Source organism: Rhinolophus sinicus, chromosome 3, assembly GCF_057876585.1.
Source record: "Rhinolophus sinicus isolate RSI-liver-muscle chromosome 3, RSI-T2T, whole genome shotgun sequence".
NCBI classification, from domain to species: domain Eukaryota; kingdom Metazoa; phylum Chordata; class Mammalia; order Chiroptera; family Rhinolophidae; genus Rhinolophus; species Rhinolophus sinicus.
The window spans coordinates 26,717,348-26,729,719 of NC_142503.1; the positions used below are offsets into that span (position 1 = coordinate 26,717,348).

At 40.4% G+C, this 12,372-nt stretch overlaps 1 long non-coding RNA gene and 1 pseudogene across 1 annotated transcript in view; one reads left to right on the forward strand and one right to left on the reverse strand.

Annotated features, from left to right (window-relative positions):
• Positions 1-12,372, reverse strand: part of LOC141570434 (uncharacterized) — a 475,324-nt gene that overhangs the window by 289,047 nt on the left and 173,905 nt on the right. The window contains exon 2 of the long non-coding RNA XR_012494439.2: positions 9,506-9,598. This is a non-coding gene — a long non-coding RNA (uncharacterized LOC141570434). The remainder of the gene's footprint in view (positions 1-9,505; positions 9,599-12,372) is intronic.
• LOC109450174 (thyroid hormone receptor-associated protein 3 pseudogene) lies at positions 167-3,034 on the forward strand (annotated as a pseudogene).

The window sequence follows — 12,372 nt, forward strand, 5'->3', positions numbered from 1 at the left end:
CTGCAGCTGCGATCGCTGCCGTGGGCCCAGAATTGTATCCTGACTGTAAACCGGAGACGCCAGCGGCGCTGCCAGTGTTCCTTTGAGGTAGTGTCTGTTTGGGATCTGGTGCAAGTCGAATCGCTCATAAGGTATAATTGAAAAGTGACTGACCCTCTCTGCAGAGATGTCAAAAACAAACAACTCCACGTCTGGGTCTGTTCTTCTCGCTCAAGATCTGCATCACGATCTCGTTCTCTCTCGGTCATTTTCGAAGTCTCGATCTCCAAGTCGATCTATCTCTCGTTCAAGGAAGCGCAGGCTGAGTTCTTGGTCTCGTTCCAGATCATATTCTCCAGCTCATAACAGAGAGAGGAATCACCCAAGAGTGTATCAGAATCAGGATTTCCGACGTCACCACAGAGGCTATAGAAGCCCCTATTATTTCCGTGGGCGCAACAGAGGCTTTTATCCGTGGGGCCAGTATAACCGCGGAGGTTATGGAAACTACCGCTCAAATTGGCAGAATTACCAGCAAGCGCACAGTCCTCGTCGGGGCCGTTCCGGATCCCGGTCCCCAAAGAGAAGGTCCCCTTTGCCACGGTCCAGAAGCCATTCTAGAAACTCCGATAAGTCTTCCTCTGACAGGTCAAGGCGCTCCTCATCCTCTCGTTCTTCCTCCAACCACAGCCGAGTTGAACCTAAGCACAAGTCTGCAAAGGAGGAAAAGTCCTCTTCCAAGGATAGCCGGCCATCTCATGCTGCCGGGGATAACCAGGGAGAGGAAGTCAAGGAGCAGACGTTCTCTGGAGGCACCTCTGAAGATACAAAAGCATCTGAGAGCTCGAAGCCATGGGCAGATGGCAGCACATACAGTGCTGGTAGTGCATCCCGGGCCTCGGCGGTCTCCGAGGTGAGTCCCCGGGAGCGAAGCCCTGCTCTGAAAAGCCCCCTCCAGTCTGTGGTGGTGAGACCGTGGTCCCCCGTCCTAGCCCTGTGCCAAAGCCTAGCCCTCCACTTTCTAGCACATCTCAGATGGGCTTGACTCTGCAGAGTGGTTCTGGGTACCAGGCTGGGACACACCAAGGTCAGTTTGACCATGGCTCTGGGTCCTTGAGTCCATCCCAAATGAGCCCTGTGGGTAAGCGTCCATCGGCCACTGGCTCCACATCTGGCTCCTGTCAGGAGGAGAAAGCTGCTGCTCCAGGAGGAGCAACCTATACAAAGAGGTATCTAGATGAGCAGAAGACAGAGAATGGAAAAGATAAGGAACAGAAACAAACAATTACTGATAAAGAGAAAATGAAAGAGAAAGGGAGCTGCTCTGATATGGGCTTGAGTGATTCAAAAATGAAATCTGATCTGTTTGCTCCCAAAACTGATTCTGAGAAGCCTTTTCGGGGTAGCCAGTCCCCCAAAAGGTGTAAGCTCTGAGATGACTGTGAGAAGAAGATGGCTGACCTCCACAAGGACGAGATGGATGACCAAGATAAGGACAAAGTTAAGGGGAGGAAAGAATCTGAGTTTCACGATGAACCCAAACTTATGTCGAAAGTCATAGCAGGTGCAAAGAAAAACCAGGAGGAGGAGAAGTCAGGCAAATGGGAGGGCCTGGTGTATGCTCCTCCAGGGAAGGAAAAGCAAAGGAAAACAGAGGAGTTGGAGGAGGAGTCTTTCTCAGAGAGATCCAAAAAGGAGGATTGGGGAGGGCTCACGAGAACCGAAAGTGGGCACAGGGGGTTCGTGCCTGAAAAGAATTTCCGAGTGACCGCCTACAAAGCAGTCCAGGAGAAAAGCTCATCACCTCCCCCAAGAAAGACCTTTGAGAGCCGAGAGACGCTAGGAGCCAAAGGAGACTTTTCCACAGGGAAGTCTTCCTTTTCCATAACTCGCGAGGCCCAGGTCAATGTCCGGATGGACTCTTTTGATGAGGACCTTGCAAGACCCAGTGGCTTATTGGCTCAGGAACACAAGCTTTGTCGAGATCTGGTGCATGGCAACAAAAAGGAACAGGAATTTCATTCCATTTTCCAATACATACAGTCAGCTCAGTCTCAGCGGAGCCCCTCCGAGCTGTTTGCCCAGCACATAGTGACCACTGTCCACCACGCCAAAGAGCATCACTTTGGGTCCTCAGGAATGACATTGCATGAACGCTTTACTAAATACCTAAAGAGAGGAAGTGAGCAGGGCGCAGCTAAAAACAAGAAAAGCCCAGAGATACACAGGAGGATAGACATTTTCCCTATTACATTCAGAAAACATGGTTTGGCTCATGATGAAATGAAAAGTCCCCGGGATACTGGCTACAAGACTGAGGGAAAATACAAAGATGATCCTGTTGATCTCCGCCTTGATATTGAACGTCGTAAAACACATAAGGAGAGAGATCTTAAACGAGGTAAATCAAGAGAATCAGTGGATTCCTGAGACTCAAGCCACTCGAGGGAAAGATCAGCTGAGAAAACCAAGAAAACCCATATAGGATCAAAGAAGCAGAAGAAGCACCGGCGAGCACGAGACGGGTCCAGGTCATCGTCCTGTTCCTCCCCGTCGTCCCACTGCTACAAAGTGGAGGAGTACACTGAAGAGGCAGAGGACAGAGAGGAGAGCACCACGGGCTTTGACAAATCAAGACTGGGGACCAAAGACTTGTGGGTCCAAGTGAAAGAGGAGGCAGAGCTCGAGGGACCTTTCAATTCGAGCCAGAGGAAGAGGCTGGGGCAGAGGCATCTACTCTGGCAACAACAACGGCAGCAATGATTTTCAAAAAAGAAACCGGGAGGAGGAGTGGGACCCTGAGTACATTCCCCAAAGCAAGAAGTATTACCTGCATGATGACCATGAAGGTGAAGGCAGTGAGAAGTGGGTGAGCCGGGGCCAGGGCTGAGGAGCCTTTCCCCGGGGTTGGGGTCAATTCATGTTCCGGAAATCCAGCACCAGTCCCAAGTCAGCCCACGACAAGTTCAGTGGGGAAGAAGGAGAGATTGAAGATGACGACAGTGGGACAGAGAACCGAGAAGAGAAGGGCAATTTACAGCCCACCATTGAATAGGGGCCACTCTTGATGGGAGCCCCACCGCAGGGGAACGAGGCACTGGGAAGATGGCTGGCGAAGAGCTAAACAGAGGAGCCCCAAGAAGATTCTGAAAAATCCCACCCATACCCCCTACCAGCCATGCAGAATCCTACTACAGCTGAAAGCATCCCTGGCGCTGCGTCCCACTAGACAGAGGTGGCTGGTGTGGAGCCTGGGGTCAAGCCCAGCTCTTGAGCAGAACACAGCACATGGGGCTTTAGCTGTGTTTCTCATTTGTTGTTGGTGTGTGGGGTGGGGGCTGGGGCTGGGAGGAGAGAGCGGTGCTTGGATTTTGGTTTGTTCCCTATTAGAAACCAACAGTTTTGTTCTTAATTTCATTTGGAGCAAAGACTAATTTGATGATTTTCAATTTCTTCTCCCTTATCCTGGTTTTAAAAGCCCCTGCCCCCCTTTTTAGGCATATGTAGTAATATTAGCAGAAAGATTTAATTTGGGCAACTTTGATTCTTAAAAGCGAAAACAAAGCATGTGAATAAACATTGAAGTGTTCACCTCAGTTTGGGACCAAACTGCTTGGATCTTTGTACAAATCAGTTTTGTATGTCGAGGAGGAGTCCAAGGCCTTTCTGAGCACCTTGTGTTCCCCTTTTCTGCACAGCCTTATCACATGGTGTTGTTCCTAACCACACCCTGCCAGCCCCCTCCCCCATATTTCCTGATTTCTCCTGGGCTGGGCTTCCCATTCTCCACTGGCAGCTCCAGTATCCTAACTTTCTAGTCCCGCTGATCTGCTCAGCAACGGGTGGAAACAGGACAGCGGTTTCTGGTCTGTTTTCTAAGATACTTCTGAATGCTATTATCTTTACAAATATAAGATGAGAAAATAATTTTTTCAATATTTTTTATTAATCTTTTTATAAAATGAAAAGAAACTCTTATGATCGATTAAGGAAGGTGGTTATGGCTGATGGTTTGTGGGGTTTTCTTTCTTTTTTAACCTTAAGCTTTAAGTTGAAACATTTTCAGATGTGTGGGGGGAAGACATCCTCTTAAAATGGGGTCCTTGTGCTTGCCTTCTGGGGAGGCGGTCCTGAGCAGGTGACTCATAAGGCGTTTATGCATATGGTGTATGAGGACTGCACCCACCTCTTTCCCCTCTAACCTTTGCCTCTTGGGTTTCTGTGCTACTTTCCCCTTACTTTGCTACGTTTCTATAGTTAAGTTAGTTTTACTTGAATGATTCATGTTTAGGGGAAAAAAATGAAAACACCTTAAAATTTGTTTCAACTCGTCCTGCAAATAAAAAAATAAATGAAGTGGCAGATGAAAAAAAATAAAAAGAAAACATGTACAAATGGAATGCTTTCTAAAAATTAGCTTAGGATGATTCCGTGTTCTAAGGTATATATGTGCATCAGGGTGATGTATTAGAAATTTTAGCCTGAAATTTTAAATAGTTTGCTATTTAAACTGAAAACGTCAACATTGAACTATTGTAAGCAGTTTCCTACATCCAAAATGGTAAGATTTAATAGTCCTTGCAGAAGTCCTGTTCTATTATCCTAAAGAATCTTTTGGATGGGGACCTTTCAACCATACAAACTTGAAGAAAGAACTCTTCCCTTGTACTTTTCACGAAGTGCAAAATTACCATCTACTTGAATGAAAAAATTTCATTATAGAAAGTATTCTGTTTACTAATGTAAATTAGTGCAGATTTGAGGCAATATTCTTAACTTGTAGGCATTTTAGCTAACTTTTTTGTTATTTGGGTAGAAGGAAGGCTCAGGGAAGTTTGTAAGATGAGGTCTGATATATTCCTGGGCTTTGTATAAATTCCGAATGCCTTGCTTGTGGAATTGTGTGTTCTCTTTTTTTGAATAGTTGTTTAAATGAGATGAGTTGAGATGGAGGGAATAGCACAAAAGACATGCAGATATTTACCGTCTCATCTTTGGAAGGAAATCTGTGAAACCCAGGAAAAAAAGACATGGCTAGAGTGGTGATAGTGTGGTCGTAAATCACAAAATCTCAGAACTTTAGAAATGTGCATACTACTGATAGTGTGTTCTAAAATGATATTTTTGCTGAAATGAATAGGGAGAGCAGCAAGGGACAGTTTGTGTGAGAGGAGCAGGCACAATACAGCACTGCTCACTCGGGGTACGGTGCTGTGCAGCAGATCTCTACAACTTTTCATCCTGTGTAACTGAAACTTTGTACCCATGGACTAGCAACTCCTCATTGTCCCCTCCTAGCCCCTGACAATGACCATTACACTCTCTGCCTCTACGAATCTATTTTCAACCCCTCGTGTAAGTGGAAATATTCAATATTTGTCCTTCTGTGACTGGCTTACTTCACTTAGCATAATGTCCTCCAGGTTCATCCATGTTGTTGCAAATGGCAGGATTGTCTTCATTTTTAAGGTTGGATAGAATCCCATGGTATGTATAAACCACATTTTGTTTATCCACTCATCCATTGATGCACATTTGTTTCCATATCTTGGCTATTGTGAATAACGCTGCAACAAACGGGTACATGCAGACAGCTCTTCAAGGTCCTGTCATCAGGCGTGCTCTAAGTGTGCCCTCCACTCTTTTGATAGCTTCAGACAGGTTTGGGCCAGATTTCCATAATTCTAATTTATAATTCAAATGGTAATTACCTTCTTCTTACTTTTGGCCTTCTCACATAGTCATTGATGGCCTCCCGGCCTGGCACAATTGTAACCTGTGTCTTTGGTCATCAAACAGACACATTCTGGATTTTTCCATTGGTCTCCTCTTTCTATAACACATTCTGAGCTGCCTTTATAAAGGGATTCTGAGACAAACCTGTTTCTGATCTCAGATACTCTAAATTCTTTCACTCAGTTGTCTATTTGCCAGTACGATAAAAGAATTATACTTTCTTCTAAGTATTTTGAAATCATCAACAACAGATGTCATTTTTCATGTATATCATACATGCATTCTTCAAAGAAAGATTTGCAAACTAAATCAAAATTAATACAGCATTTAAATTCTGACCACCATAAGTTCATATTTTTCAAATTATTCTACAGTTTAAGAACTAGTACCGTTATTCAATAAGTCAGGCATATACAAACTATGATCTGCAGGCCAGCCATCTATCTTTGTAATTAAACTTTTATTGGAACACAACTATGTTCATTCATTTTTCATTGTCTATGGCTACTTTCATGCTATAATAACAGAGGTGGTAGTTTCTACAAAGACTGTGTGCTCCATAAGCCTGAAATATTTACTATCTAGAGCTTCAAGAAAAAGTTTACGACTCTCTGCAATAGACTATAAATTGTAATGCCCGTACCTAAACATGTAAACAAAATTTAGAAGAAATTCCTATGCTAGTTTTTCTCAGAACCCTTGGCATGATGAAGAATGTGCATCCAAGTTGACGGTCATTTTGCAGTTTACTGCAAATATAAGTACAGCCACTCATGTATCCTTCTAAACTTTGTTCTGAACAGCTGGGGTTGACAAGCTGAAACTACATTTCCCAGACTCCTTTTTTGTATGGCTTCCTGTTTGTGTCCTGCTCATGGGAGGACCTGGTGGAAGAACAGAAGGTGAGAGGAAGAGAAAAGCTTCCAGTTTCTGACACTGACAACAATGGCAGTTGTTAGAGGCCGCTGTAGCAGCAATGGCATGGGGTGACTGCAGAAGCTTGGAGCCCCAGCAATGGCAGCATCTTCAGTTCCAGCACTGCCAGCAGTGCAGCAGGGACAGCGCTGTGAGCTCTAGTCTAGGGGTATCATTTGTTCTTTCATCTCAGCGTATCTCCCCTTCTGCCTTTTGGCTCCTCCAGTTTTCCTGCTTTTCTCTGTTTTATTTCTCTAGCCCTTCCAGAACTTTGTTACAAAGTTCCAATGCAAACCCTCCCCCATTTTGAAATACCTACCTCTCTTTCTATTTCCTTAACTATGCCCTCACCGATATGATACCCAGGGTGCCCTGTTTTCTTCCTCTCTCTTGGTGATCACATATTTATCCACCAACACACACACACATACACACACACACACACACACACACACATCCATTATCTAACTTAGGCCCTCAGAATCCTTATTGTTTTTCTTTCATTCTTATCATAAATTTTGACAAATTCATTGTCACTCAGGCTTCAAGCTGATATAATGAATAGAGAGAAAATGGGCACTCAGAGTCAGTAAGAGGAATGGATGATGATGCTTCAGTAATTTGTGAAATTGTAAAAATACACTCTCTTATTTTTCCTTTTAGCTATATTGAAATTTTGCCTGATTTCGAATTTAGAAGAGAACACTCTGGAAATGCATAACTAAGAACTGTAAAATAAACAAATACACAAACAAGAAAAATAAAGCAAGCAAACAGGAAACATCAGTGTGACTATAACCCCAAAACTAGGCAACTTGTAACTCTAATTTAATAAAATCTGGAAAAGACTTCTGTCTGCTCTATGGTTAATGGCCCCATGCTCAAAATACACTCCTGTCTTTCAGCTTTTAAGTCATCATGAAGAATTAAGGGTCCTAAAGGCTTCAGCCCCTAGGTTTCCTGCATTACTTGGATATTCTGAGAACACTTCATGTTTCTAATGACATATTTAAGTTTGAACTTTGGAAAATCATTTCTCACGTTCTCCATTTACCTACAAAATTATTCCATGTGTCTGTTTCCTAAGAAGAATTTGGGATGAAGTCAATTACTATTAACATGAAATTACTATGACATAGGTCAGAAATGAAGTATACTTTATTATATACCACATTGTGTATTTAAACTATAAGTAATGTGCATTTATTCCTTTGTGACATTTTCTTCCTTCTGTATAAGCTGTTCTTCATACATATCATCTCAAATCATATTTTAAAGATTTGCTTGGCTACTCTTAAATCTATTTAGTTCTGAAGTACAAAACTTACAGCTCCTCTTAGATTCAGTACAGTCTGTACTTGAAAAGAACTCATCCTTTAAAAGCACTTCCTTGCCCAAAATATTGGGGGATGCTTTTACCTGGCATCCTCAATGTGATTTAAAGAAAATGAGCGACTTTAGACAATGTGGTAACACACCCCTAATAAAAGGCCAACTACTCCAGGGCTCTAAGTCATAACAGAATCTGTTATTTTCATTTTGTTTTTATTGCATGATACTTTTTCCCCGTGAAATACTAGAACATAGGTTTTTATTTTTTTTTTAAATCATGCACTTAAAGCTATGCATCATTTCATGCCCTCTTCTTCCTGGATTCATTTGCACATTTACATAATGTCGGACATTTGCTCTCTAGAGCTGGGTTGACACCACTGCGTTAAAACCCTTGCAACACACACCTTCCTCTCTGTGTGACTTGGGCAGGTAATTGAAGGTCACTGTGCTCAGTTCTTTGTCAGCACAATAGAGATAAAAATACTTGTAACACTTTCAGTGCCTGAAATGCTCTAAACTTTGTGGAAATGGTAACTATATTTATTATTTGAAAAATTACTCTCTCAAAAACAAAGAAAAATAAGAAAATCAGGAAAAGTCTATATCACAGTAGAAAGAGCATCAGTCTGAATAAGGGAGCCTGGTTCTGATTTGACCACCAGGACACTGAGCTCCGTCTTCAGTGTTTAGTCCTACAGCACTGAGTGGGATGAAAGACAGAATTGCGTAAGATCATCACAAAAGACTCTTCCAGGTATAAAATTCTTTGCCTGTGACTGATTTCAAATGACAAAACATGATTCATTTGCCTCTTGGCTGTTCAATGTAACCAAGCTTAACTCTTTTCTGACAGATATTTCTGCCTTTTCCCTGATTTCCCAGATTGAAGAAGGCCCAAAGAATCAATTTTTGACCAAATTCCCCAGTGGATAATGTGTGATTTTCTCATCTCAGTATTTTACCCTCTTTTTTCATCTAATAACCAAAAAGAGTATTAATATTTACCGCATGCAATACCTGTGGTCAAATTACCCGTCTTTCTAATGGATTTACTATAAGCACATGCATTTATTTCCAGTAAAACATTAATTTCAATCTTCAGAGCAGAATGTTTTTAAGGTGTGTTAATGAGACATCACCAATGACATGTTTCATTACACAGCTCTGGTCTGAACAAGTGCCAATATTACCAATCAAATGAAGAACCATGCCTACGTGGGGAAACAAAATGTTGCAGAGAAACCTAAAACCACATATATTTACCATTCCTAGGGGATTCTGACACCTTAACCATTTTAAACTTTATCAGTAAGTAAATACCACTATTAGAAACATTGTAAAACTACAATAACACTGGCTCTCATTAGATTGCTCAATTTAATTTAGTTTTGACCTTCCCATCCTTTAAAGTGTTTGAAAGCTCCCATATATATTATTTGAGGCATGAGACTGGGGCTTGAGATACTGCTAACCTTATTCTGCCAAAACGTGTGGATTCTGCTCATAAAGCCACTTAGTTTGTACAAAACCAGCCACTCACCAAGTCTTCGGGTCTGTTCCCCTGGGACACCTGCACATTCCCCTCAGGAGCGCTGTGCTTGCATACCAGCTGACATCCTCCAGGTCTCAATACCTAAGATTGATTGACATAAATGAGATTCAACAAGACTTCCTGCCTGGCTTGGTTCTCACTGAATTAGTTTGATTAGGTATTTAAGCAAGGCTGCAGAGATTAACCCAACTTTGTGACTCTGTAGCCTGACAGCCCTGGAGTGGTGGCATTGTCTCTTTTTGGTCTGAAATACTGCCAGTGTAAATCAGAGGCACGTTCATCACTACCACCTCATGCCTCACTTTGGACTTCTCAGAGCCATGTAGAGTTGTACACTTTATACTCTAACGGATTTTAATTTGTTCTTTGGCAGGCCCCGGTATAGTAAATGTGAATGAGATAGTTGGCTAGTCAAAAAAAAAAAAAGGGAGAATTTATTTTCAATTTTAGAAAACACTGACTGATACCAACCATTGACAGCTAAAGCAATTTTTTTTAATAAATCTGTTCATGCATAAAAAAAGATTAACAGCAAAGATCGCTGCCAGTGGTAGCATGTATTTATGACCATATGACAGGTCAAGGATTTTTCTCTGCAGAGAATACTAAAGTGACCGTAGCTTTGTGGAATAAGAAAGCTGCCTTTTCACAGGAAAAACCCATTTGGTTTGTCTACTTTGTCCACCAAACTACTTACGCATTCATATTTTAGGGAACAGATGCTATAGTAGGCTCTTTAAACATATGAATCAAATGTCTTTTCTTCTTGTGAAATGAAACCTCATGCCCAAGAGTGCTATTATGAAAAGCTACTAAAGCAAAAGCCAGGAGTAAATATCACTAGATGACCAGAAAGGACATTAATGTTTTAGGGATCCAATGGCTTAAGAAGTCTTGATTTTATGGATGGATGATGGACTCATTATAACAATGACTATTTGTTTAAGGTAACTAGACTTATTTGGTTGAACGATTTATTATGAGGCAAATTACTTAATACCTATTAGTAAGATGTCTTTAGAGATGATGAGACCAGATGTAAACTTCATGTGCTTTTTCTGATCAACTTATATAAATATATGTACATGTACATGGTGTGTGTGTGTGTGTGTGTGTGTGTGTGTGTAAAAGTACAAAGTTTATCTGGAATTCTTTCATTTGAATATCTACTGTAATGGATGTTTCCTATATTTACAGTATGACAAAAAATATCCTTGGAAATACCAAGAAGAACAATAAGACATCAAAACATAGTCTGAATAATCAAAATTGATTAACTCATGTTCAGTAGATTCATAGTGTTCTGTGTTCTTGTATAACATTTTAATTCCTTAAATAAGTAATACGTAAATTATACACATATCTAGGCTCTTTATTAAAATATCCCATCTCCTAACCTTCATTTATTTTATTATTTGTCAGAAAGTAGAATTCATAAGTTACCAATTTACTTAATATTCCAACAACATAAGACAAAAGAAATTTTGAAAAGTGTATTAAGCCATCTCAGGTTAGACTTTCAGGAGTCTCATAGAGCTGATAAAAAAGCATTTGCACAACCCAGGCTGAAATCCACACCTTCAAATTTAATTTTCAGACACATCAAATGTCTCAGGCCAGGAAGAAAAACAAAATAACTTGACATAGCTGTAAACACAGATCTTTAGGGATAAAGGAAAATTTCTATAAGTTCTTTTATTAAATTGGGTTAGAGTAGAAGAAAAACCTATCTGATGTAGGGAGTTTATGGGTAAAGAGAAACCATACAACTTCAGACAAAAAAGATTGGAATCAATATTTTTTTAAAGCAAAAAATGAAGGCAGGGGCTAGACAATATGCTAATTATTTTTGCTACCTTGAGTACAATTAATGGACAACTTAATTCAGTTTGGAATTCATAATTGTAGTGCTGTGGTCATCTTATTATTTTTCAATATAATCACTAGTTCCATCTAGCACTCATTTTTTGTAATAAATTCTAAGTTGAATCATCGAATGTTTTTTCCAGACTTCATTTTTACAGGTTATTATAAAATAATCAAAACGGACACTTGTCTTTCCCAAGTCTTACCCTCAGAACCTGGCCTGAGAATAAGACTTAAAGGACTTTACAAGTTACAGTACTCTCAGAAAAGTACCTGTATAGAATAACAGCTTTATTTTTTGCTTGTCCTTTTTATGATATGCTATAAAGTCAAAACTCAGTCACTGGATGTCCCTGTAAAAACAACAAAAACCTGGGGGGAAAAAGTGCCAGTTCCTTACCACCATCACTTGAATGATTTATGTGAGGCTGAACAGAGGATGCAATTGATTCAGGGAATGGTGACTAATTATTTTAACAGGATGTAATAGAAGCTAAGTCTCATCACTTCATGACTAAACCCCTTGATTTACTAATACAGACAGTTGGACTCTAAGAAAATAGTGGTTTCCCTTTAACTGGACTTTAAAAGAAAAAATATAAGCATTAATTGGTTATACTTATTGGTCTTTTTTTCCTTCTAAGAAATACTCCCCTTTTCAGTGAATCATTTTTATAAATAATCAATCTGTTAAAACAAGTACATTATTTTATTTTTGTAACTTTTTCCACCTGCTATAAATGTATTCTGAAAAATGTGAGGTAATAATCCATGGGTATTATGTAAAATGGATTTTTTAAAAATGAGATAGCAAAAGGATCACAATAATAGTCAAGACAGATTGGTCCCTAATTTCAGCATCCTCAAAATACTAAGTGAAACAGAATAATTAAGATTCCTTGTAACAGAATTTTCTCTCACTGTGGCTTTTCATCACACTTTTGTAGTTTCTATATAATATCTGTTGATCTGAACTAAAGAACATAAAT